Source organism: Balaenoptera physalus, assembly GCF_965194825.1.
Source record: "Balaenoptera physalus genome assembly, chromosome: 7".
NCBI lineage: Eukaryota > Metazoa > Chordata > Mammalia > Artiodactyla > Balaenopteridae > Balaenoptera > Balaenoptera physalus.
The window spans coordinates 109,339,389-109,362,678 of record NC_138886.1 but is presented as its reverse complement, the minus strand read 5'-3'; the positions used below and the strand labels follow the sequence as shown (position 1 = coordinate 109,362,678).

General features: G+C 36.4%; 1 protein-coding gene across 1 annotated transcript in view; it reads right to left on the bottom strand.

Annotated features, from left to right (window-relative positions):
* The window catches only part of LOC309664082 (uncharacterized protein), a 327,420-nt gene that overhangs the window by 80,423 nt on the left and 223,707 nt on the right, over positions 1-23,290 (bottom strand). The gene's annotated exons all lie outside the window — the stretch shown is intronic.

Sequence of the window (23,290 nt, the reverse complement as noted above, 5' to 3'; positions counted from 1 at the left end):
GATGACTGTAATAAAAATAACAATATAACATAATAATGGGTTGTCAAGGATGTGAAGATACTGGAACCCTCCTACATTGCTGGTGTGAATGTAATATGGTGCAACTGCTTTGGAAAACAGTCTGGGAATTCCAGAAAAGGTTAAAATAGAGTTATCATATGACCCAGCAATTCTGCTCTCAGTTGTACATGCAAGAGAGATGAAATGAAATGAAAGATAAATGAAAACATGTGCCCTTATAGAAACTTGCGCATGGATGATCACAGCAGCATTATTCATAATAGCTAATTGGTAGAAACAATCTAATGTCTATCAAATGATGAATGGATAAATTAAATGTGGTATATCCATACAATGGAATATTATTAAGAAAAAAAATAAATGAAGTATCATTACTTACTAAAACATAGACAAACCTTGAAAACATTATGCCATGTGAAAGAGTCACAAAGGACCACATATTGTGACTCAATTTATATGAAATGTCAAGAATAGGCAAACCTACACAGACCGAAATCAGACTATTAGTTGTCTACACCTAGAGGGTAGAATGGAAGGATTGAAGAGTGACGTTTAAGGTATGTGGGCTCTCATTTGGGAGCAATGAAAATATTCTAAAACAGATTGTGATGATAGATGAATTACTCTGTGAATGTACCAAAAGCCATTGAATTTTATACTTTAAAGTGGTGAATTGCAAGTTATATAAATTATATCTCAATAATGTGATCAAAATAAGTTATACCTAAAGTGTTCAACAGTATACAGTTTCTAATTAAAGGTGAAATCATTTAGAAATATTCTGACCATATCTCTATACAGTTTAAAATTCATCTACTATATTATTGTCTCTTTTGTACACAGGTATATTTCTAGTTCTTAAGATAGTATTTGTTACATAGTGGTGTTCAGTACATATTTATTTAATTAATGGAAAGTTGTTATATTAGTGTAATAAGGATACCAGCAGGAGAAGAAAATGAGAATATAAAATGAGAACTATATAAAGTAATAATGGTCCTGAACTTTCCAAAATTAATGACAGACATAGATTCGAGAAGGTCAGAAATCACAAAACAAGTTAAATACCAAAAACAAATAAAACCATACTTAGGTTAATATATTCAAACTGCAGAAAATCAAAGACAGCTGGGAGGTAGGAGAATAAGAATTACAGCATACATCTTGTCACAAACCATGCAAGCAAGAAAAGAATGGGGTGAAATATCTTATGTGTTGAAGGAAAAAACCAATCACCTAGAATTATTATCCTTCAAGAGTGAAGGAAAAATAAAGACTTTCTCAGACAAACAAGAGCTGAGGTAATTCATCGTAATTAGATAAGACCCTCAAGAAATATTAAAATAAGTGATTCAAGGAGAAGGCAAATAATATAGATAATTTTATGGGTTGAATTGTTTCCTCCAAAAAAGATATCTTGAAGTCCTAACTGCTAGTACTACAGAAAGTGGCTTTATTTGAAAATAGGGTCCTTACAGAGGTAATCAAGCTAAAACGAAGTCATTATGGTGTAAACCAATATTATGGGTGTTCTTAGAAAGGGGAAAATTGGACACAGAGATAGACACACATAAAAGGAAGACAAAGTAAAGATGTAGAGAGAATGCCATCTACTTGCTGAGGAATGCCTGAAATGACCAGAAACTAGGAGAGAAGCACAGACCAGAATCATATGCCAAGTCTCATTCATTAATTGATTTGATTGATTTAGATGATAGGGTTTTAGACTTGGAGTTAATGATGAAATAATTAAGATTTGGGGGATATAGGGATGGAGTGAACAGCTCTCAGAAAGAATCAACATTGCCAACATTTTGATGTTTGGACTTCTAACCCCCAAAACTGTGAAATAAATTTATGTTGTTTAATCCACCCAGTTTGTAGTACTTTGTTATAGCAGCACCAGAAACTAATATAGACGTTAGTAACAGTAAGTGGAGTGCTGCTGTAACAAATACCTTAAAATGTGGAAGTGACTTTGGAATTTGGTCATCGGTAGAGGCTAGAAGGGTTTGAGGAGTTTGATAGAAAAAGTCTAGGTTACCTTGAAGAGACTATTGTAGAAATATGAATGTTAAAAGTGCTTCTGGGGGTATCTCAGACAGAAATGAAGAGTATTTTATGGGTAACTGGAGGAAAGGTCATCCTTATCATAAAGAGGAAGAGAACTTATCTGAATTGTGTTCTGTTGGGCTGCAAGAAGAAATTGTAAGTGGGGAAAGTAATAAACCAAAGAAGGAATTTTTAACCAGAATGTGAAGATGTGGAAATTGTCAGCCAATCCACGTTGCAGAAAATTAGGAAGCATGTTCTGGAGAGAACATCAGGGGTGTAGCTGGACAACCGTTTGCTAAAGAGACTAGGCATGTGATTTGTGAGTCCAATCCACCATTTCAGCAGAAACACATGCAGCTTGGACTGAAGGAGATAGAGATGAGATGAAATAAAGGAAGGCTGTCAGACATCTGGGATTCTACAGGCAGGAAACAGGCAAATAGAACTATCTGGCTGTGAATATCAGTTATTCTTTGAGAAAAGGGAAGAATGACCTCAAGGGAAGTTCAGAGGCCAGTGGATCTGTCATTGACATTAGGACTTTGAGGCTAAAGGTCAAGGGCGCCTTCTCAGTTCCAAAATGTAGGGCCACATCATGAGTTCCAAGGGGCGGGGTTGCTTCCCAGAAGCAGAGGAAGCAGATCATCACCCAGGGCTGCCACCAAGGGGCCCAGAAGACAAAGCATTCAACCAAAGAGGGTTAGTCTCAAGCCTTAAAATCTAATGGAATTTGCTCTGCTAGTTTTCAGACTTGTTGAGGACCCATGACCCCCCCGCTTCCTTGCCATTTCTCAGTTTTGGAAAGGGAATATCCGTTCTATGTCTGCCCCATCATTGTAATTTGAAAGCCCCCGAGATCAGAAAACATTTCTTCTTTTCATTTGTTATTGATTTTCATCCACATCCTCCTTCCATCCTCTCAGTACAACTGTAAGGTTCAGCAGAGGACTGACCCATACAGGCGGCAAGAGGGAGTCTTGTCACTGTCTTCCCCTTTGTCCATTTCAGTCAAATGGAGTAGGGTTGGATAAGTACAAGCTTATGACTATCCCATTCACTGGGTAGGAAAGCAGACAGAGATCCAGCTTAGGCAGGTGGGGAAAAAAAACAACCCATCATTCCCTTAGGAAATTGTACCGTGATATTTAGGGCTACCATCATGGTGTCATGTTAAGCAATTGATTCTTTATCTGAAACTCTTACATGAAACCCAAGTCCTGGCACTACAGTATCAGGTAAAGATAAAGAAAAAAATTTACAGGTAGAGAAAAAGTTTATGTAAGCCCCTATGCCCCACCCCCTCCTCTCCATCTTCTCCACAGTTTCTCAACAATCTATCTAATGACAACCTCCCCTTACTTCTATGCATATTAAATTTGAACACACATTTATCCAATCTTGGAAACCATCCCTTCAGTCCATGATCATTCCCAATTTAGTAAGCAAGTGTTTCATCTGCTTATTCCAATTTGTAGTCAACCCATGACTTTGTAGGGGTAAACTTCCTTGTATATGATGCTTTTTAGTTCACATTGCAGTGTACCTGTGATGAAATTGGTTCTTTGATTAGGTGATAAATAAGCAAGAAGTCCAAATTGAAACTGTATTTTCGTTCTAGCTTCTACTGTGTTAGGGGAATTTACTTCAGCTACCAGATATGCAAATCCAAACCCAGAATGAATATCTATCCCAGTGAAGAACCATTGGAATCCACCACAGAATCATAAATTTACCTGCCAGCTATGGGTGGACCCAGATCACCTTAGTATGAAGCCCATGGCTATCTTTAGTCTCTCATGTTCTTGTCAACAAAAATAACAATTTTTAATCACCTTTCAAGTTTCTGAGTGGGATAGTTGAATACATCTTTTTCCTGCCCATTGTTGCATTGCTTGAATGTCTCTCCAGCCACTGATCTCCTGTATCCAAAAGTCTACCTTCAAAGTGCAAGTGGGGCATTTACTTTTTGGCTCGTCACCTTAGAAATGGGAAGGGGGCTTTTTGATGTGCAAAAATATGTCCCACTTTAATTTCCTTCTTCAGATCCATAAGGCTTTCCATAACAGAGGACCCCAGTTCAATGTTCCTTTAATTTTCTAGTCATCTAAGCCCCCCTTTCCAAATTACTTTACCAGTCCATTAGTCCTCATCCAATAATCCTGGCTGTTGCCGCTGGATGGCAGTAACAGACTTTTGCCAGAAGCTCCAGTCAGCAGAACTGCAGGTAGTAGAAACTTCCACCATCATCACCGATTTCCTTATTCAGTTCTCTTACTATGTAAAGTTAACCTCCAAGCTCTCAGCTTTTCTTAGAGACTTTACTGAACTATGAAACAAGGGATTTGTGGTCACTGATATCACTGCATATCACGGATCCATACTTAAAGCCAAAATTGCTCTCCAGGGCATCCTATATTGTTTTAAATTAACCAGAGCAGACTTGCACAACATCCCTTTCTCAATGATTCGGATAAGGGAAGGGTCCCCATTCAGACATCATATCCATTGCAATGATACATTCTTTGTAAGAGCGAGGCAACAACCATGCACAATTTGTATTCATAAATCCCCACTTTGAACCATACTTTCACCTGCAAGCCTTCTACACTTACATCACCATATTCTCCAAATGTAGTTATATTGCCCTTAAACCCTTCATGAGCAGGTTTAGGTACCAATGTCCAGCAATCCCAATAGTTTTTTCACCACCCATAGGCTGCTGGTACCAGACCAGTGTAAATGGCCTTGGGTCCCTGGCTGGAGCTTTTCTGGGACTTGGGTTCTCCCATCACTCAAAGTCATAATCCTCTCTTTGCTCTGCACTTTTTCCATTGGCCTAGGCTCTGAAGAGATTTTAGACTTTGCTTATGTGTAATACTCAGATTTTTAATCCATCAAAGCTAGGATAAATTGAGTGACTGTCATTTTATAATCTGAGGAGTTGGTGTTGGAGCTTTTGTAATCTTTTATAGTGATTCGTTAACATTTACTGACTACTTCATTGATCTCTTCCTTTTCCATGCCATTTTTAATCAACTATAAGACATTTCTGTCTGGTTCAGTTGTCCAAGGTTTTTTTTTTTCCCCCGTCTCTCATATTCTTATTGTTCCATTTCTTCTCAGTCTTCTTAATTTTCTTTTCCTATCATTAAGTCCCATTCAGGGGAGCTGAACAAGGAGATCTGGGGCAGCTTCCCTCACATGCTCTTATCCCCCCAACGATGTAGGTACTGAGGATTCCACGAAGTTGTAGCTCCCTTTTATCTCAGCATTAGTCACCACCTGAGTCAGAGTCTTAGTGTTGGGTTATGCATCATCATGCAACCAATCTAAAGCTACTAGCATTTCCAGCATTTCAGCAGCCTCAGGGTATTCCATTTAATATGTAAGAGAGGAGGTAGGCAATATCCCTTTTCAGGGCACACACCACATACTCTTGCCTTTATGCAATTTATGCAATTTAACAGAGTGAGAGTTCGTCCCTCTACACCCATTTCTAGGAAGGCTGCAAACCAGTGTAGGATCCTGAGTAAGATTGCACAGGCTGTCACCTCTAACCTTCCAAATCCAATTTCCATTTCAAAAGCAATTCCAAAAAGAGCTGCAAAATGTATGGAAAAGGTAACTTAACTCTTTACCAAATTCCAGTCAAAGCAAATTCTTCCTGGACACTCCATTCCTCCCCCTTACAGACAGACAGTCACAGGTCCTAACACAGTGACTCTGGTAGCTTCACTCTGCTTTCAGTCATTTTAGTTAGAACAGACAGGAGCAAAAAGCCACCTCTTACTTTTTTACAAAAAAAAATTATTTTTATGCAATTTTCAAAGGTTACTTTCCATTTACAGTTATTACAAAATATTGGCCATATTCCCTGTGTTGTGCAATAGATCCTTGAGCCTATCTTATACCCAATAGTTGGTACCTCCCACTCTCCCTCCCCTATATTGCCCCTCTCCCGCACTGGTAATCACTAGCTTGTTCTCTGTATCTGTGAGTCTGCTTCTTTTTCTTTAAAATTAATTTTTGTTGGAGTATAGTTGATTTACAATGGTGTATTAGTTTCTGCTGTACAGCAAAGTGAATCAGTTATACATATACATATGTCTACCATATAGGTCATTACAGAGTATTGAGTAGAATTCCCTGTGCTATACAGTAGGTTCTTATTAGTTATCTATTTTATAAATAATAGTGTGTATATGTCAATCCCAATCTTTTTTGTTATATTCACTAGAAAGACACATCTTCTTGACTGACTTCCCCTCTGTTTGAATCCCTTGTGTTATCCATTTAGCTACCTCCCTAGGCCCTGGGTCTACAAATGCTTTTCTGCTCATGAGTAGAAGGAATATTTCTGGGACCTCAGCCTAGGTGTGGACAGGGAGAAACCACATGGAAACAATGTTTTCATTCCTAACCGCTTACCTCATTTTTCCTTTTCCTAGACAACGCCTTAGCCTTTCTTATCTAAATTACAGCATTGGGGAGTGTCATTTCAGATGTCCCATCTGGGTGGCTGTCTGGTGTTCAATAAGTTTAAGGTGTTCTCCAGTTTGGGTATGCCACCACTGGACTCTACAGAGTGCACTCACGTGAGACTTTTATTTCAAGGTAAAGGGTACAGGACAGCAGGAAAAAGAGAATGCAGGGGAGTATCAGAGGTCCAAGAGATGTCACTGGGCCCAAACTCCCCAGGACCCTTTCTCTGTGCACCAGGCAATGGACTGAGCCTCTTGCTTGAACCAGAAAATCTGTGCCAGGGATCTTAGGGAGAAATCCTCCCAAAAGCTCTCAGTGGCTCTTTAAGTAATCAAGTCAGGTTATCAAACGGGTTAGGCCAGTTACAGACCTTCAGTAAAGAAACTGACCTAGAGGTCACTAGGGGAGTTTCAGCGCATCATAAATACCACTGCCATTATCTTGGCTAAAAGTAAAACCAGACATCCAGGGGTCCCCAGAGATAAAGATCCAGCATTTCCAGTCCAGCTGTAAATCAGCTCTCTCTATACATATCATCTCATGAGAAATCTTAAAGCATTTATTGCCTACATCATTTTTAATTACTACATCACTGTTAAATATTCAGTAAAAATTTCAAGTTTTATGTGTATACGTTTTAGCTCTCCAGCTATATCATAAACGTTTTGGTGAGTGAGTCCATTTATGAATTGCTAATTCACATTTATTAAACAAAACCATGAAAAAATTATATAATTAATAAATAAAAAGTACCAATATGACAGGAAATTAGAAAAAAGGTCATTAATTATCCAAGATACTAAAAGGGATTCTATAGTCACCATGAGAGAGATGCCACTTGCCAGTTCCTGTTTGGGAAAATCTAGTATCTCAACATTTCTATTTGGGTTTTATGTCATTTAAATACGGTCCCACATAAGAAATAGTAATTATAATACTCTCGATTCTATGCAGCTCAACAAAACAAGAATGATAAGATAATTAGAAATGAAGAAACAAAATTTTTGTTATAAAAAGACAATTTTATTTTCTACATAGAAAACCCAGGAGAATCACGTAAGAAGCACTTCTGGGATTTTGTCAGTATTCCTTTTTTTTTTTTAACTTGTGCGATAGTTGTGTAGATATTTATTTTACTATTCATTGTACTGGACATTTATTCTTTATTTTCTTTTTGAATGTGTGTTGCATTCACAAATTTGAAAACAAAATCTAAAAATCGATGTGAATTGATGACCTATTGGAAATAAGATATTGCAAAAAAGTCAATAAACTAAAATTAATAATGATCCTAAATAGCAGAAATGGTGAATCAAGATAGGTAATTAGAAGAAATCAAGTGAATCTTAATTTATAAGAAAGTATTCCAGGGATTGGGAAGAGTGTGCTAGAGAAACCTGGAATGAATAACTCCTTATGTGTGCAGACAGTAAATCAAGACCTGTATAGCATCTGGGTTTAGTAGAGACAAAGTAGATATTGATCTAATATTTGGAAATCTTATTTACCCATGTTTTAACTATGAATACGAGGAATTATCTGAGCAATTTTTTCCACCAAAACTTATTTCCCATGAGCAAGTTTAGACTTCCTCTCCAAAATATTCCTGACCATGCGAAGAAAATTTCCTTTCCTTGCCTTACCAAGTGTCATTGTCTAAATAAATCACATTTCATCAAAAATGACATTCTTCTCTACACAAATAAGATCAAGAAATAGATTTGTTTAAATATATCATCTCCTCTCAACGTTCTCAACAGGCTCACTAACAAATACATGCAATGGAGCCATCTTTTCTTTATTTGTATTATTTTTGATCAAGATACCAAGCCTTGACCTAATTGCCTAACTTGGAGTTCACTTGGATCATGCTAGTTCAATTTCAGTAAACTTGGTAGTAAAAAGTATAAGGTCCTACAAAAATGCCCTGGATGAGAAAGAAATTATCTGATTATCTAAGCTGGGGTTTCCTCCAGATGCTGACACTCATCTTCTATTGTGAATTATATTTAATTTGTACATGTGACATGATCTATTCTCCCTATTAGGTCTCTTTCTCTTTAAAGACAGAGATTCTATCAATTTCATTTTTGGTGCGCTTATCACACCTGGCCAAGTATCCTGACTATTCTAAGCACTGAATAAATGTGTGCTAACTTTATTTTTTAGAGCTAGCATTTAATTATTCATTTATTCAAAATAAACACCTACCATGCAAAAAAAAGTGTAATGGAGAAAGTTGGGAGTTCTGTTTTTTTTCCTCCCACATTTCCAAATGGTTAAATAATGAATAAACACAATGTGTTGCATTATTCTCATTTGCGGAGTAAGAGCAAACCTTGATTCCCTTTGGACTTCATGCTTCCCAAGTCATCTTCCTAAAGTGGAAATTAAATAGTACTACTATTTGGCTAAACAGAGGCAAGAGAACAATTCAGATTGGCATTTAATAAGAATACGTCTAATAATGATGACACTATCATACATTTATATAGCACTCTGAAGTTACCAACATTGTTTCACCTTTAACCTTCATGACAACCCTTTAAAGTCAAGTTTTCCTATGAGGTATTACCCTCATTTCATGGATAAGGAAGCAATTTTTAGTAATGCTCTGTTAATTGTTCCCTGTCAGAAGCAGGGAAGTCAAGCTTGAATCCAGGACTTTGGAGCTGTCTGGGTGTACTTTCCACTGTATGACATTGACATACACAGACTTAGGACAGCATAAAAAAGAATTAATCGACAGATAAGTGTTTTGTTTCAAAATGTAAAGCCACTGATTTAAAATAAAGAACTATAAATCAAATAGCAAATTACAGCAAATTATAGCTTAAGGAAAAAGAAAAGAAAATAGAAGTATAAGCAATATACTTTTTTGTCGGTAACATTGATATTTTTATTTTTTTCCTTCTCATACGTGGCTTATTCACAGCTGAGTTAACCAAAGAAGATTTTTAGAGTTTTTATTTTAGTATCCTGTCAATCCAAAATGTAATCAGACTAAAGATCTATAGTTACATTTTTTTAAAGCTACTATTTGTTGAGTGTCAGGCACTATGCTAGGCATTCTATAATTTTCTTTAATCCTCATAATGGTCTTATGATAGGGATAAACATTAATACCGCTCTATTACAGGCAAGAAATCTGATACTCAGAGAGGTTAAAAACTGTCTAAAGACACATGAGCAGCTAGTGTCAGAACTAAGATTTGAACGTGAGTTAGCCTAGGCCACACAGTGTGGGCTCCTAACCATTCTGCTGTTTGAGCTTCCCATATGTAAGAAGGAACTAGAAGAAATTGTAGAAATTATCTGACATGTGATTTTAATTCCTGCATCAGTCAGGGTTCAATCACAGAAGCAGAATCCCTAGGTTATACATGGATTTGTTACAGTGACTTGATCCTATGCAGCTGTGGGTCTCAGTAAGGTTGTGGTTTTTGTGCCCAGTTCTGGAGTCTAAAGTTCACAGGACAGAAGTTGGGAAGGGAAGATGAGTGAGGGATGAGAAAGAGTAAGATCAAGTGGGAACCCACAAACACAAGCTAAAGGATGGTGTGAAACCTGCATCAGGCTTGTCACCTCTGTACTTGGTGATGAGGATATCCTCCAGGAGCCAGGGACACAAACATACCTGGCCCAGGACTTGGAGAAATAGAAAGAGGATCCTTGGCAAGGGGAAGCTATCACAGGCCCATCCGCTGCCTCACACAAGCAAGGTGAATCAGCAGATGAGTGACAGTGTGTGTGCTCTACAGAATGACTGCTGCTTCACTCCTGTCCTCCAAGTCCCTGTAAGGCTCTCTCTTCTGGCCAGCGCTAGCTGGAAACACACAGGAAAGGAAATTATGGGTATGTAATTCAGCCCAGCCCTGTTGACACATCACAAAACCACCACAATTCTCTTGTTTTACAAATGTGAAAAGTACGTCTTAGACAAGTTGTGTGATATATCTAAGACCTCTAAGAGAGTTGAGAGTAGAGCAATCCTGTTAAGTTCCTGTGCATTCTTCCTTTCCCTATAGACTGGATGGCATATGGATTTCATTTCATTAGTCAAACATTACAGATTGGTAGTGATTACTTGAAACCCTGTGTTGTGAATGATTCTGAGACCATGAGTTCTGTTATTGATTCGTGATGTCTGCTCTGGGCACAAGAAAGGGGAGCCATGATAAATATGACACAAATGTGCCTCCCTATCTTTTACTATTCTGCCTTTCTTGAGAAAAGAAGATTGTAAGGGATATGGATAAATAAATCAATGAAAGCAAAGTATATATTTATTAAGGGGACTTAAAATTGAGGGCACGGAACTCCCTATATTTTTAAACTAGATATCAAAAAGATAATCACATGCTATGGGGCTAAATGGACATTTCTAATATTCACTGGGAACAAAGGGTTGAATGGACTTTGTAATATTCACTTTCTCATTAAGATCCTGCTTAGAAATGGACATAAATCTTCACTTGAAAGTACTCTTCTTGACATGGAAATTACAAACACAAAGCACTTGATACTCTGCAATTACTTACTCATAAAAAGTAAATTAATTGTGTCTTAATTGGTGAGGATTTTAAAGTTGGGTTTTCCATTGCAGGAGGCTAGAGCAGTGAGGGATTGAGGAAATGTTCTTCCACTTGGACACTAATGTATTCTGCTAAGTTTACATAGATCTTTCTGACTAGAGTCACACAAACATTTATCTTTTCTGTGCATATTCATTATCTCACCCCAAAGCAGGTATAATTCCCATTTTCACAGATGAAGAAATTCATGTTCACAGATGTAAATTTGCTTATGGCCCCATAGTTGGTGAGTGACAGTGTAATAATTCGAATTCAAGTTCAATGACTGCAGTCTGCTATATATAGTTTCCTGATGAGTATATCAAATGTACACATTGATGTATATGTATAGCTGAGTCACTTTGCTGTGCACCTGAAACTATCACAACATTGTTAATCAGCTATACTCCAATATAAAATAAAAAGTTTAAAATGTATATATATATACACACACATGTTGACACTAGCAAGAGGGAAATACTTTCATTTTGAGATGGACTCAGGGACCCTGCCCAGGAATTCTGCTTTCTACCTGGGTCTCCATTCATTGACTGCTTTGCCATTTACCCTCATGAATGCTTACTTGAAGTGTGCATGCACAAGGGTAATACTTGCCTCCCTCCTTGATAGGAGACAAACACACACATGAAAAGTTAGGAACAAAAGTATAGTAGGGGATGCTGGAACATTTTTAGCTTTCCAGCAAATTTCTGTCCTCAAGTACGTGCACTTATATTTATATTTGCCCTAGCTACAGTAGAATAAGTGCTACGTTAAAGCAGAAGGTGAAAATAGGGCCTTTCTGTGCATAATGTGTGGCACCTCGACAACTATGGATGTTTAAAAAAAGTGGGAAATTGAGATTTGTTCCTTTCAGATAAGAAAAAAGGATGAAAATCACAGGGATTTGCAAAAGGAGCTAATATTTTCAGAGCATGGCACCCTGAATCTCATTTAATCTTTGCAACCATGCTCTAATATAAATATCATCATTTCCATTTTATAAATGAATAATTGGAAAAAGCTTGCAAGGACTGCTAATGACCCCTAAACTAGTAAGACTTTTCTTTTTTTTTAAACATCTTTATTGGAGTATAATTGCTTTACAATGTTGTGCTAGTTTCTGCTGTATAACAAAGTGAATCAGCTATATATCCCCATATCCCCTCCTTCTTGTTCCTCCCTCCCACGCTCCCTATCTCACCCATCTAGGTGGCCACGAAGCACCGAGCTGATCTCCCTGTGCTATGAAGATGCTTCCCACTAGCTATCTATTTTACATTTGGTAGTGTATATAAGCCTATGCCACTCTCTCACTTCATCCCAGCTTACCCTTCCCCCAACCCTGTGTCCTCAAGTCCATTCTCTACATCTGTGTCTTTATTCCTGTCCTGCCCCTAGGTTCTTCAGAAGCATTTTTTTTTTAGATTCCATCTATATGTGTTAGCATACGGTATTTGTTTTTCTCTTTCTGACTTACTCTGTATGACATTCTCTAGGTCTATCCACCTCATTACAAATAACTCAATTTTGTTTCTTTTTATGGCTGAGTAATATTCCATTGCATATATGTGCCACATCTTCTTTATCCATTCATTTGTCGATGGACACTTAGGTTGCTTCCATGTCCTGGTTATGGTAAATAGTGCTGCAATGAACATTGTGGTACATGACTCTTTTTGAATTATGGTTTTCTCAGGGTATATGCCCAGTAGTGGGATTGCTGGGTCGTATGGTAGTTCTATTTTTAGTTTTTTAAGGAACCTCCATACTGTTCTCCATAGTGACTGTATTAATTTGCATTCCCACCAACAGTGCAAGAGGGTTCCCTTTTCTCCACACCCTCTCCAGCATTTATTGTTTGTAGATTTTTTGAGGATGGCCATTCTGACTGGTGTGAGGTGATACCTCATTGTGGTTTTGATTTGCATTTCTCTAATGATTAGTGATGTTGAGAATTCCTTCATGTGTTTGCTGGCAATCTGTATTTCTTAGTGAGACTTATTCTCATGGAGTTCTTCCTTATTGTGAAGAAAAATTTCCTTCCTCTTCCATCTTTGGGTCCACAAAGAAGTATAAATTTTGTGCAAAAAATAAATCTTTAAAGACAGGTAATGGGCATAACCTAAAAGGCAGAAATTACTCTTTAGGATGACTAAGTACAACCAAGCAATGGACAGGATCAGGGATTTGAGTAGACTTGTCTGTACAATAGACCCATTTCCCCAGGACCAACCCATTTCCCTCCTCAGTGGCAACAATCATATTAACAATAGCTTCTATGAATTTAAAATTTACAGAAAGCTTCATGACAAACAAAGGAGGTATGTGTTTTCCCCTGTCATTGTATATCTGAGAAGCTCGAGGATTAGAGTAGGTAAGTAAATTTCCTCAAGCCATACAAGTATGGGGTGGAGCCTGGATTTGAATGAAGTCAGTCTGATACCACCAGGGCACTCTAAAACACTACATTCTATAGTCTACCAGTAAAAAAAAGTTCAGGTTAAAAAAAAAAAAAAACAGAGGAGGAGGAAGAGGAAGAGAAGTAAAAAATCCTTTACCAAAAACTCAATGGTATTTTTTTCCACTTTAGACTATTTTCAGCAGCTGGATAGGAAACAACCTAAAAACAAATAAACAAAAAAAAACCCAAAAAGTGTTTTGAGAAAGTACTTTGAGAATTAACTGTACAGATTTTTTTAATAGACTTTATTTTTTAGAGCAGTTTTAGGTTCCCAGCAAAACTAAGTGGAAGATATGGAGTTCCCATTTACACCCTGCACTCACACCTCACAATGTCCTGCACCACCGTGATGCATTTATTACAATTGATGAACCTACACTGACTCATCATTATCACCCAAAGTCTATAGTTTATATTAGGGTTCACTCTTGGAGTTGCACATTCTCTGGGTTTTAACAATGTGTAATGACGTGTATCCACTAATATATTGGGTTGGCCAAAAAGTTCTTCTGGGTTTTTCTGTAAGAAAAAGTGTCACGTAGTGTCATGTAGTTGGAATCATAAAATATGTAGCCTTTTCAGTGGCTTCTTTCACTCTGTAATATGCATTTAGGTTTCCTCCATGTCTACTTATGACTTGATAGCTTATTTTCATTTAGTGCTGTAATATATTCCATTGTCTGGATGTACCACAGTTTATTTATCCATTTTCCTACTGAAGGACATCTTTGTTGCTACCAACTTTTGGCAATTATGGATAAAGTTGCTATAAATATCCTCATGCCCATTTATTTTGGGACATAACTTTTTAATTAATTTGGGTAAATGCCGAGGAGTGCAATTGTTGAACCATATGGTTAAGAGTATGTTTAATTTTGTAAGAAACTGCCAACTTGTCTTGCAAAGTGGCTGTACCATTTTTTATTCCCACCAGTAATGAATGGGAGTTCCTATTGCTCCACATCCTCACCAGCATTTAATGTTGTCAGCGTTTTAGATTTTGGTCATTCTAATAGGTGGGTGGTTTATTTCATTGTTGTTTTAATTTGCAATACCATAAGGACATAGGATAATGAACACTTTTTCATATATTTATTTACCATCTGTATACCTTCTTTGGTTGATAATTTTGCCCATTTTTAAATCAGGTAGTACATTTTCTTATATTTGAGTTTTAAGTGTTCTTAGTATGTTTTGGATAACAGTCTTTTATCAGATGTGCTTTTACAAATATTTACTCCCAGTCTGTGGCTTGTCTTCTCATTCTCTTGATATTGTTTTTCATAAAACAGAAGTTTTAATTTTAGTGAAGTCTAGCTTATCAATTATTTCTGTCATGAATTGTGACTTTGCTATTGTAACAAAGAGTCATTGCCATGCACAGCATCATGGAGATTTTCTACTATGTTATCGTCTATGAATTGTATAGTTTGGCATTTTACGTTTAGGTCCATTATACATATTATACATTTTGAGTTAAGGATGTATGATCTGTGTCTAGATGCATCTTTTTACTTCTTTGTTTCTTTTACTTTTTTTTTTTCTTTTTTTGCATGTGGTGGTCCAGTTGTTCTAGTATCAGTTGTTGAAAAAAAAAATCTTTGCTCCATTATATTGCCTTTGCTCCTTTTTCAAAGACCAGTTAACTATATTTATGGAGGTCTATTTCTGGGCTCTCTGTTCTGTTCCACTGATCTACTTGTCTATTCTTTTGCCAATAACACGCTGTCTTGATTACTGTAGCTTTATAGTAAGTCTTGAAGTTGGGTAATGTCAGTCCTCCAACTTTGTTCTTCTCCTTCAATATTGAGTTGACTATTCTGACTTTTTTTTGTCTCTCCATATAAAATTTAGAATCAGTTTGTTGATATACAAGAAATAATGTGCTGATATTTTGAATGGAACTGTACCGAGTTTACAGATCAAGTTGAGAATAACTGACATCTTGACAATATTGAGTCTCACAATGCATAAATATCGAATCTTTCTCTACTTATTTAGTTCTTCTTTGGTCTTTTTCATCAAAGCTTGTAAGTTTTCCTCATATAGAACTTAAATATATTTTGTTAGATTTATATCTAAGTATTTCATTTTTGAGAGGTACTAATATAAATGATAATGTGTTTTTAATTTCAAATTCCATTTGTTCATTGCTGGCATACAAGAAAGTGATTGACTTCTGTGTATTAACCTTATGTCTTGCAACCTGGCTGTAATTGCTTATTAGTTCCAGGAGACTTTTTGTCAATTCTTTTGGATTTTCTTTATAGACAATCATGTCATAAGTGAACAAATATAGTTTTATTTCTTCCTTCTTATCTACATAGGTTTTGTTTCCTTTTCTTGTCTTACTGCATTAGCTAGGACTTCCAGTATGATGGAGAAAAGGAATGGTAAGATAGGACATCCTTGCCTTGCTCCTAATTTTGGTGAATAAGTTGGAGTTTCATATTTAATATCATTAAATATAATATAAGTTGTAGATTTTTTGGCAAATGTTCTTTTCAAGTTGAAGAAGTACCCCTCTTGTTCTAGTTTGATGAGTGTTTTTATCATGAATAGGTGTTGGATTTTGTCAAATGCATTTTCTGCATTTATTGATATGATCATGTAATTTTTCTTCTTTAGCTTGTTGATGTGATGGATCAGTTTACTTGATATTTGAATGTTAAATCTGCCTTGCATACATGAGATGAGTCCCACTTGGTCACTGTGTATAATTCTTTTTATATATTGTTAGGTTTGATATGCTTATATTTTCTGGAGGATTTTTGTGTCTATGCTCATGAGAGGTATTGGTCTGCAGTTTTATTTTCTCATAATGTCTTTGTCTGGTTTTGGTATTAGGTTAATGCTGGCTTAGAATGAGTTGGAATTTATTATCTCTGCTTCTATCTTTTGGAAAAGATTCTAGAGAAATGGCATAATATCTTTCTTAACTATTTGGTGGAATTTACCAATAAACCCATCTGGGCCTGGTGTTTCCTGTTTTAATTTTCCTATTAATTATTGATTTAAGTTCCTTGATAGATATAGGCCTAAGCAGGTAATCTATTTCTTCTTGTGTGAGATTTGAGAGATTGTGTCTTTAAAAGAATTGGTCCATCTCATCTAGGTTATCAAATTTGTGGGCATAGTGTTGTTTATTTTTTATTTTATTTTATTTGTTTTTGGTTTTACCTTTTTATTTAATAGATTTCCTAATGATGAACAAGTCTTTTCTTTCTTTTTTTTTGAATTTTATTTTATTTATTTTTTTATACAGCAGGTCCTTATTAGTCATCAATTTTAAACACATCAGGGTGTACATGTCAATCCCAATTGCCCAGTTCATCACACCATCACCCCCACCCCCCAGCTGCTTTCCCCCTTGGTGTCCATATGTTTGTTCTCTACATCTGTGTCTCAATTTCTGCCCTGCAAACCGGATCATCTGTACCATTTTTCTAGGTTCCACATATATGCGTTAATATACGATATTTGTTTTTCTCTTTCTGACTTACTTCACTCTGTATGACAGTCTCTAGATCCATCCACGTCTCTACAAATGACCCAACTTCGTTCCTTTTTATGGCTGAGTAATATTCCATTGTATACATGTACCACATCTTCTATATCCATTTGTCTGTCGATGGGCATGTAGGTTGCTTCCATGACCTGGCTATTGTAAATACTGCTGCAATGAACATTGGGGTGCATGTGTCTTTTTGAATTATGGTTTTCTCTGGGTATATGCCCAGTAGTGGGATTGCTGGATCATATGGTAATTCCATTATTAGTATTTTAAGGAATCTCCATACTGTTCTCCATAGTGGCTGTATCAATTTACATTCCCACCAACAGTGCAAGAGGGATTTCTTTTCTCCACACCCTCTCCAGCATTTGTTGTTTGTAGATTTTCTGATGATGCCCATTCTAACTGGTGTGAGGTGATACCTCATTGTAGTTTTGATTTGCATTTCTCTAATAATTAGTGATGTTGAGCAGCTTTTTATGTGCTTCTTGGCCATCTGTATGTCTTCTTTGGAGAAATGTCTATTTAGGTCTTCTGCCCATTTTTGGATTGGGTTGTTTGTGTTTTTAATATTGAGCTGTATGAGCTGTTTATATATTTTGGAGATCAATCCTTTGTCTGTTGATTCTTTTGCAAATATTTTCTCCCATTCTGAGGGTTGTCTTTTCGTCTTGTTTATGGTTTCCTTTGCTGTGCAAAAGCTTTTAAGTTTCATTAGGTCCCATTTGTTTATTTTTGTTTTTATTTCCATTACTCTAGGAGGTGGATCAAAAAAGATCTTGCTGTGATTTATGTCAAAGAGTGTTCTTCCTATGTTTTCCCCTAAGAGTTTTATAGTGTTCAGTCTTACATTTAGGTCTCTAATCCATTTTGAGTTTATTTTTGTGTATGGTGTTAGGAAGTGTTCTAATTTCATTCTTTTACATGTAGCTGTCCAGTTTTCCCAGCACCATTTACTGAAGAGACTGTCTTTTCTCTGTTGCATATCCTTACCTCCTTTGTCATAGATTAGTTGACCATAGGTGCGTGGGTTTATCTCTGGGCTTTCTATCTTGTTCCATTGATCTATGTTTCTGTTTTTGTGCCAGTACCATATTGTCTTGATTACTGTAGCTTTGTAGTATAGTTTGAAGTCAGGGAGTCTGATTCCTCCAGCTCCGTTTTTTTCCCTCAAGACTGCTTTGGCTATTCGGGGTCTTTTGTGTCTCCATACAAATTTTAAGATGATTTGTTCTAGCTCCATAAAAAATGCCATTGGTAATTTGATAGGGATTGCATTGAATCTGTAGGTTGCTTTGGGGAGTATAGTCATTTTCACAATGTTGATTCTTCCAATCCAAGAACATGGTATATCTCTCCATCTGTTGGTATCATCTTTAATTTCTTTCATCAGTGTCTTATAGTTTTCTGCATACAGGTCTTTTGTCTCCCTAGGTAGGTTTATTCCTAGGAATTTTATTCTTTTTGTTGCAATGGTAAATGGGAGTGTTTCCATAATTTCTCTTTCAGATTTTTCATCATTAGTGTATAGGAATGCAAGAGATTTCTGTGCATTAATTTTGTATCCTGCAACTTTACCATATTCATTAATTAGCTCTAGCAGTTTTCTGGTGGCAGTTTTAGGATTCTCTATGTATAGTATCATGTCATCTGCAAACAGTGACAGTTTTACTTCTTCTTTTCCAATTTGTATTCCTTTTATTTATTTTTCTTCTCTGATTGCTGTGGCTAGGACTTCCAGAACTATGTTGAATAATAGTGGTGAGAGTGGACATCCTTGTCTCATTCCTGATCTTAGAGGAAATGCTTTCAGTTTTTCACCATTGAGAATGATGTTTGCTGTGGGTTTGTCATATATGGCCTTTATTATGTTGAGGTAGGTTCCCTCTATGCCGACTTTCTGGAGAGTTTTTATCATAAATGGGTGTTGAATTTTGTCAAAAGCTTTTTCTGCATCTATTGAGATGATCATATGGTTTTTATTCTTCAATTTGTTAATATGGTGTATCACATTGATTGATTTGCGTATATTGAAAAATCCTTGCATCCCTGGGATAAATCCCACTTGATCATGGTGTATGATCCTTTTAATGTGTTGTTGGGTTCTGTTTGCTAGTATTTTGTTGGGGATTTTTGCATCTATATTCATCAGTGATATTAGTCTGTAATTTTCTTTTTTTGTAGTATCTTTGTTTGGTTTTGATACCAGGGTGATGGTGGCCTCATAGAATGAGTTTGGGAGTTTTCCTTCCTCTGCAATTTTTTTGAAGAGTTTGAGAAGGATGGGTGCTAGCTCTTCTCTAAATGTTTGATAGAATTCAACTGTGAAGCCATCTGGTCCTGGACTTCTGTTTGTTGGAAGATTTTTAATCACAGTTTCAATTTCATTACTTGTAATTGGTCTGTTCATATTTTCTATTTCCTCCTGGTTCAGTCTTGGAAGGTTATAACTTTCTAAGAATTTGTCCATTTCTTCCAGGTTGTCCATTTTTTTGGCATAGAGTTGCTTGTAGTAGTCTCTTAGGATGCTTTGTATTTCTGCAGTGTCTGTTGTAACTTCTCCTTTTTCATTTCTAATTTTATTGATTTGAGTCCTTTCCCTCTTTTTCTTGATGAGTTTGGCTAATGGTTTATCAATTTTGTTTATCTTCTCAAAGAAGCAGCTTTTAGTTTTATTGATCTTTGCATTGTTTTCTTTGTTTCTATTTCATTTAGTTCTGCTCTGATCTTTATGATTTCTTTCCTTCTGCTAACTTTGGGATTTGTTTGTTCTTCTTTCTCTAGTTCCTTTAGGTGTAAGGTTAGATTGTTTATTTGAGATTTTTCTTGTTTCTTTAGGTAGGCTTGTATAGCTATAAACTTCCCTCTTAGAACTGCTTTTGCTACATCCCATAGGTTTTGGATCATCGTGTTTTCATTGTCATTTGTCCCTAGGTATTTTTTGATTTCCTCTTTGATTTCTTCAGTGATCTCTTGGTTATTTAGTAACATAGTGTTTAGCCTCCATGTGTTTGTGTTTTTTACCTTTTTTTCCCTGTAATTCATTTCTAATCTCATAGGGTTGTGATCAGAAAAGATGCTTGATATGATTTCAACTTTCTTAAATTTACTGTGGCTTGATTTCTGACCCAAGGTGCGATCTATCCGGGAGAATGTTCCATGAGCACTTGAGAAGAAAGTGTAATCTGCTGTTTTTGGATGGAATGTCCTATAAATATCAATTAAATCTCTCTGGTCTACTGTGTCATTTAAAGCTTCTGTTTCCTTATTTATTTTCATTTTGGATGATCTGTCTATCAGTGTAAGTGAGGTGTTAAAGTCCCCCACTATTATTGTGTTACTGTCGATTTCCTCTTTTATAGGTGTTATCAGTTGCCTTATGTATTGTGGTGCTCCCATGTTGGGTGCATATATATTTATAATTGTTATATCTTCTTCTTGGATTGTTCCCTTGATCATTATGTAGTGTCCTTCCTTGTCTCTTGTAACATTCTTTATTTTAAAGTCTATTTTATCTGATATGAGTATTGCTACTCCAGCTTTCTTTTGATTTCCATTTGCATGGAATATCTTTTTCCATCCCCTCACTTTCAGTCTGTATGTGTCCTTAGGTGTGAAGTGGGTCTCTTGTAGACAGAATATATATGGGTCTTGTTTTTGTATCCATTCAGCAAGTCTGTGTCTTTTGGTTGGAGCATTTAATCCATTCACGTTTAAGGTAATTATCGATATGTATGTTCCTATGACCATTTTCTTAATTGTTTTGGGTTTGTTTTTGTAGGTCCTTTTCTTCTCTTGTATTTCCCACTTAGAGAATTTCCTTTAGCATTTTGTTGTAGAGCTGGTTTGGTGGTGCTGAATTCTCTTAGCTTTTGCTTGTCTGTAAAGCTTTTGATTTCTCCATAGAATCTGAATGAGATCCTTGCCGGGTAGTGTAATCTTGGTTGTAAGTTCTTCCCTTTCATCACTTTAAGTATACCATGTCACTCCCTTCTGGCTTGTAGAGTGTCTGCTGAGAAATCAGCTGTTAACCTTATGGGAGTTCCCTTGTATGTTATTTGTTGTTTTTCCCTTGTTGCTTTCAATAAATTTTCTTTGTCTTTAATTTTTGCCTGTTTGATTACTATGTGTCTTGGTGTGTTTATCTTTGGGTTTATCCTGTATGGGACTCTCTGCACTTCCTGGACTTGGGTGACTCTTTCCTTTCCCATGTTAGGGAAGTTTTCGACTATAATCTCTTCAAATATTTTCTCAGGTCCTTTCTCTCTCTCTTCCCCTTCTGGGTCCCCTATAATACGAATGTTGTTGCGTTTTATGTTGTCCCAGAGGTCTCTTAGGCTGTCTTCATTTCCTTTCATTCTTTTTTCTTTATTCTGTTCCACACAGGGAATTCCACCATTCTGTCTTGCAGGTGACTTATCCGTTCTTCTGCCTCAGTTATTCTGCCATTGATTCCTTCTAGTGTGTTTTTCATTTCAGTTATTGTAGTGTTCATCTCTGTTTGTTTGTTCTTTAATTCTTCTAGATCTTTGTTAAACATTTCTTGCATCTTCTCAATCTTTGCCTCCATTCTTTTTTTGAGGTGCTGGATCATCTTCACTATCATTATTCTGAAGTCTTTTTCTAGAACGTTGCCTATCTCCACTTCATTTAGTTGTTTTTCTGGGGTTTTATCTTGTTCTTTCATCTGGTACATAGCCCTCTGCCTTTTCATCTTGTCTATCTTTCTGTGAATGTGGTTTTTGTTCCACAGGCTGCAGGATTATAGTTCTTCTTGCTTCTGCTGTCTGCCCTCTGTTGGATGAGGCTCTCTAAGAGCCATAGAGTTGTTTATAATATTCCTTTATTATCCTTTTAATGTCCATGTGATATGTAGTGATGTCCCCTCTTTCATTTCTACTTTATAATTTGTATCCTCTCCTTTTTTTTTCTTAATCTGGCTAAAGTTACATCAATTTTATTGATCTTTTCAAATAACCAGCTTTTGGCTTCATTGATTTTTCTCTATTGACTTCCTGTTCTTAATTTCATTGATTTACACTCTAATAGCATATTTCTTTTGTCCTGCTTACTTTGAATTTAATTTGCTCTTTTTTTCTAATTTCCAAAGATGGAAGCTTAAATTATTGATTTTAATCTTTCTTCTTTAATAATATATGCATTCAATGCTACAAAATGTCCTCTAAGCACTGCTTCACTGTATCCCACAATTTTTGATAAGTTGTATTTCCATTTTTTAAAAATATTTATTTATTTATTTGGCTGCACCAGGTCTTAGTTGCAGCACACAGGATCTTCGTTGCTGTGTGTGGGATCTTTAATTGCAGCATGTGGGCTCTTAGTTGTGGCAAGCAGGATCTAGTTTTCTGGCCAAGGATCAAACCCCAGCCCCCTGCATTGGGAGTGCAGAGTCTTAACCACTGGACCACCAGAGAAGTCCCTGTATTTCCATTTTATTTTAGTTCAAAACCTCTTCTAATTTCTATACTCTCTCAAAATTTCATGGGCTATACTTAAAGCAATTGGATGAGTGGTCCCACTCTCAAAAGCCTGATGTGAAGAATTAAACATTGGACCAATATATAGAGGTAATTTTTGGCTCATTTGTATTACAATATATCCCTTGACCCATGTTGCTATACGATCTAAGGGTAAGTTATTTCATAAAACCTGAGTTTGGAGTCAGTGATAAAGCATTCTAAAGACCCAAAATCCTATATGGCCACAAACTAGGATTTCATAGTCCATTTGCAGCCAGTCTGTCCAGTTTGTTGGGGAAATTCAGGAGGATAGATGAAAAGAAGACTTTGATTGTTTAATTATTTATAATAGAGTAACATTATGGCCCTTTGGTACATGTCTCTGATTATCAGTAAAACTTGATGAGTGTTATGTACAGGAAGATGTCTCAGCAAGGGTACAGACCACCCCCTCCCCTCATCAGCCAATAAGTAATGCATCATGTGGTCATTTAACACAATGGGCCCTAAAGTATGATGAGATTCAGCCATGAGTTCCAGTTCTTAGGCCATTTGTTTAATGTGTGTGGATAACTCCTGGGACATGATTATCAGAACTTCTTATAAATCCAGGATATCTCTGGTCTCTTAAATTATGTATTGGCCATCGTTGCCAGTAAAGAGAACTTATATTTTTCAGAAGCCACTCTGAGAAACATCT